Genomic DNA, 5,526 nt, shown 5'->3' on the forward strand with positions numbered 1-5,526 from the left:
ACTTTATTATTTTTTTATACATTTAAATTCAAATAAATCCGTTATTTGTTATAGTATAAAAACGAGTGTTTCTTAAAGTTCTTTGAGTACTTACTAAAGTATTATTAAATTAATTATTGTATTAATACCAAAATCAAACTAGCATTCTCGCAGAATAAGACTGCGTTTGATTTACGTTTTTATTTTTTATTTTTAATTTTAGTATATTTTATTTTCTGAATTTTGTGAAGGAAAAAGTGAAAATAATAAAATTTTATTTTTTGTTTTTACCTTTTTTTTTTCACAAAATCAAAAAAATAGAAAACACTAAAAATAAAAAACAGAAAATAAAAACGCAAACCAAACGCACTCTAAAATTCTTATTTTTTATTTTTAGGTATCAATTGTGTTAGCCACTTTTTGTTACAGTAAAATCTGTTAAAGTGCTGCTAAATCTTATAACGGCCACTTTCCATAAAACCCATACCCGCTACCCACAAGAAAAAAAGGCCTCCCAAACTTGCTCTCTAGCGGATAAATCTCCACAGATATTCATTCTGCTGAAAAAAATTGTCATCTTTAACACAGAACATATACTTAATATTGTGACAATATACAAAGCTTTTTAGTTAATATGATATAATCCAAATTTATGTTTTAATTATAATTATGGGAAACACATGGTGCCCAACAACCAGTGGCCTATGGAATTGGTGGAATCTCAATATCCCCTTCTAACATCTTCAAAGCATCCAAAATTGTTGGCCTTGAATCAGCTACTACATGAGATCAGAAGACAGAACACCAACCATTAAGAATATTTCTATTATTTTCCTACTAGTAAAATTTTCATCTAATAACAAAGAAGCATCCAAAGCTAATTCTAAGTTACCATATTTCAGCAATGACCAAACCCAATCAGAGATAAAGAATGCAGGTGCTCCAGATGAAGATAAATTAAGAACTTTTCTTCCACACAATATTTCCAATATAACCACACCAAAATTATAGACATCACTCTTTTCGGATAATTGGCCATAAAGTGCATATTCTGGTGCCAGGTACCCATGAGTTCCAGCAACTCTTGTATTTATCAAAGATCTGCTTTCAAAGTTTTGTTTAGCTAACCCGAAATCCGCAACTCTTGCATTCATACCTGCATCAAGCACTATATTGGTGGTTTTGATATCTCTGTGGTAGATTGCAGGTTTAATTCCAAAGTGCAAATAGACTAACCCATTTGCCACATCCAAGATTATGCTCTTTTTTTTAGACCAAGTAAGTGATTTTTGCATTTTAGTTGTCCATGGAAGAGAAGAGATGGTCTTCAAGGCTACCATTTGACATGTAATCATAAACAAGATATCTTTGGCTTACTCTGTACCCGGAATCCTCCTCTTCTTCTTCATCAACCACACAACACCCTCTTAGCAGCACTAGATTGTGGTGCTTCAAGTTGCTAATAATCTCCACCTCCCTGTAGAATTCTTCATCTCCTTGATAATCCGACTCTTCTATCCTTTTACTGCAACCATTGTGCCATCAGGTAGAATTCCCTTGTAAACTAAGCTAGAACCACCTCTGCCAATGAAATTATGGGTTGAAAAATTGTTAGTGGCCTTCACTAGGTCCTCAAACTTGAACCAAATTGACCCTGTATTTGGTCTCACTTGAGTCCTAAATAGAAATATTGGTTTAGCTGTTGGTGACGAGTTAAAAGTTAAAATTTTAGATGATCTATTGATTACAATTATTAATGACTCTTTCTTTCTTATTTGGTAGACTTTGCATATCTAAAATTGTTGCAAAACATGTCACTTGTATCCACACTTGAGAGTGTTAAGAAGTTAAATGATTTTGTATTGACAATCTTTCTAAGCATGGAAGTTGTATTTAAATTCTGACACATGTCAAGTCAATGAGAATGAAGATGTACAATAAGAGTGGTTCATATCCGAGTTTCTAAATGACATCAAATGTTTGAGATTACCAAATCACAAGTTAGCTTTGAAGCCAAGACTCATTGTAATGCTATTGCGAAACATAGACCAAACCTTAGGTTTATATAGTGGGTCAAGGTTGATAGTCAACGAACTTGGCAACAACATAATTGGAGCTACGATAATGACTAGTAGAAATATTGGTGACAAAATATACATTCCAATAATCGACTTGATACCTTCGAATTTAGGATTCTCATTTAAGTTCTAACAGGGACAATTTCACTAACAGTGTGCTTTGCAAATGACCATCAACAAAAGTCAGGATCAATTATTATCGCATGTAGGGCTTTACTTATAAAAATTATTATTTACCCATGGGCAATTTTACGTTGTTTTGTCAAGAATTAAGAGTCACAACGGCCTGAAGGTTCTAATTTTAGACAAAGACGACAATCCAAAATCATCAACAACAATGTCGTGTTCAAAGAAGATTTTGATAATAGAGTTAATTACTAATTCGATACTTGAAAGACTTAGACACTAACAAAATAGTGCCTTGAAGATGTTATTAACAAAATAATCTTTGAAATATTATTAAATTTGACAAAAGTGACTAACCGCCAACTAAATTGGATAACGTTAACACTAAACGTTGAGCTGGCAGTCAACAATTATTATAATTATAAAAATTATTCCTACAATTATTTATTAAAAAGTACCAACAATTAAATCTAATTTTTACAAAAAAAAAAATCTTCTTCTTCCTCTTTGCTTAACACACGGTAGCACAACAACAACAAATCCAAATTCAAATAAAAATCATAACAACAACAAATCTAAATTTAAATCTCAACATCAAACCACTATATCCATTTAAAAAATCAAAGAAAGAAAAGAAGAGAGGGAAGAAAGAGGAACGAGGAGGGCGACAGCGAAAAAGGATCGTGTTGTCACTGCTACTGCTAGGTTCCATCCTCTGCCTCAGATCTACGTCTCATATGTACTGCTGCTTCTGCTGTCGACTCCAGCCGATCTATAGATATGCCATTGTCGCCACTTTTGCTGTCATCAAAGAGAGGATATATATATATATATATATATATATAGAGAGAGAGAGAGAGAGAGAGAGAGAGAGAGAGAGAGAGAGAGAGAGAGAGAGAGAGAGAGAGAGAGAGAGAGAGAGAGAGAGAGAGAGAGAGAGAGAGAGAGAGAGAACGAAAAAGAAAAGAAAGAAGGTGACAATGCCAGTGACGATGGAAGAAGCCATTGCTAACGTCACCGGGTACAAGATGAATGGAGAAGGACGCTATGCTGAAAGCCTGAGAGGTTGAGAGAGAATCAGAGAAGAGGAGGTGACAGAACTGATGAAGAATTGTTGTCCATACAACCGTTTTCGCCTTTGTCCTGTCTTTTTTACGTAGTTGCTTCTTTAAGTGAGTGATTAAGTTGGAAGAAGAGATAAGAGTTATGACTAAGGTGATTGGGGTGTGAGGAAATCGAGGAAGAAGAAGAAGAGACTAAGGGATGACGACGAAGAAGTAGAGATGAGAGTTTCGGTAAGGAAACTTAGTTAAAGGTTGGTCACTTTTGTCAAACTTAGTTAAAGGTTGGTCATCCAACTTAGTTAAAGGTTTTTCACTTTTGTCAAACTTAATAATCTTTTAGGGGCCAATCTGTCAATAATATTTGTCAAATACCATTTTGTTAACACTTGAATTTTTTGGGTATCAAATTGACAATTAACTATTGATAATATTTAAGCATGAAAAATATTTTTTCATTTTAATAACATGTTATGATTTGCATTTTTATACCATTTTTAATTGTAAATATAACTATTTATATATAACTCTAATTGTATACTTGAAAGAAATGTGTAACAGGAAACACAATAACATACAATAGTTGCTTCTCTAATGAAGTTAGTAAAATATTAAGTTATCAATAAAATTTTATTAACTTTTGATATAAAATTTAGTGTAAAATTAATATGGTAATAATATATTTGTATATGTTCTTACTTTTTCAGATTTTTTCCATTATGATATAAAGATATTATAAATGTCAAACTATTCAATTTATAATTTATATTGAATAGATGTGAAATAACATATTTACTACATTTATTACACAATGATAATGATAGTGTTATATTAAATTTAAAAAAATTATTTTCACAAAATATTATGTCCAATTTATTATGTCAAATTAAAATACAAATGGATACATCTCATGAGTTTAACACTAATAATTATACATACATGTCTTCCCATAATCATCCATGACAACCAACTCCTAAGGATTTAAATATTTTAAAATGTTCTATTAAGTGGACCTTTATTATTTTTATTATTATAATTAAGTGAAAAAAATAATTAGGTGGTCTTTTATTATTTTTAGAGGTAAATATCAAGTCAGTATCCGAAAGATTTCGATACTGGCAAAATAATACCTGACCTTTGTTATTGACAAAATAATCCAAACGTAAAAGCATGACGTCACATGCATTGAACGAAAAACACTGATTTGGCAATCAGAGGAGCTTTAGTGATAGCGGCAGAGAGCTCCGATGGCGTTTATGGCAGGAAGGGAGCTTGCAGTTGTGACAATGGCATTTCCGCATCTTGTTCTCTCTCAGTCTTGCATTCCACCTCTCGTTCGTCTTTCTTTCTTCCTCTCTAGCTTAAAGCAGAAAAGAAGACCGAGAGAGAAACAGAGGAGAAAAGAAGCGAAGATCAAGCTCACTCTCTCTCTTCATGTTCTGTTTATTGTGTCGAAGGCGGCAGCTCCAACCCACTCTAGGGGAGGTGACAGTGCATGACGGCAACGACGAGATAGCTCCCTCCTTCCTCTTCTCTGTCGTGCCCGTGCCCTCTCAGCATCTCTCTCTCAAGTTGTCTCTCTCTCTACTTTTTGAGCTTCCTCCCCTTGCAATTGTGACAGCGACGATGACAACGAGCAGCAGTCCTCCCTATGCCGGTGCCCTCGTCTTTCGCTTCTCTCTTTTTTCTTCTTCTCTTCTCTATTTTTCTCTCAATCTTCTCTTCTTCTTCAAGCTAGAGAGGAAGAGAGAAAGATGAACGAGAGGTGGGCTGCGAGACTGAGAGAGACTGAGATGTGGAAATACCATTGTCGCAGCTACAAACTGTAAGACCCTGGATTTTTGAAAATTAAATAATAAATTATTTATGATTTATTATATTTAATTAAGATTATATTTTAAAAATATTATATATAAATTAAAAAATTTCTTATTTATGATTCAAAACTTTAGTAATTGAATAATAACAAGAGTTTTATATGCTTTAAGTTGAATAATTAGATTTTTAACTTTATTTTATAATTTTAAAGAAAATTAATTTGATTATCTCTAATTATTAAATTAGAGTATTTATTTGAAAATAAACTTGTAAGTTAGATAATTAAATAGTATTTGTATAAATATTAGTGTTGGATTAAAATTAGTTTTTTAATTACTCTATTACTCCTAATCTTATTAAAAATTACCTAAACTACCAAAAATCCCCAAATTGAAACTCTAACCCTAACAGCCGCCATTCACCCCCCCTCCCCCAAAAAACTCTTACCCATCAAAGAAAGAAAG

General features: G+C 32.6%; 1 pseudogene; it reads right to left on the reverse strand.

The window, feature by feature from the left end:
• Positions 1 to 681: 681 nt before the first annotated feature.
• Positions 682 to 4,205, reverse strand: LOC112740629 (probable receptor-like protein kinase At1g11050; annotated as a pseudogene).
• Positions 4,206 to 5,526: the final 1,321 nt, after the last annotated feature.

This window comes from Arachis hypogaea, chromosome 14 (genome assembly GCF_003086295.3).
Source record: "Arachis hypogaea cultivar Tifrunner chromosome 14, arahy.Tifrunner.gnm2.J5K5, whole genome shotgun sequence".
Taxonomy (NCBI): domain Eukaryota; kingdom Viridiplantae; phylum Streptophyta; class Magnoliopsida; order Fabales; family Fabaceae; genus Arachis; species Arachis hypogaea.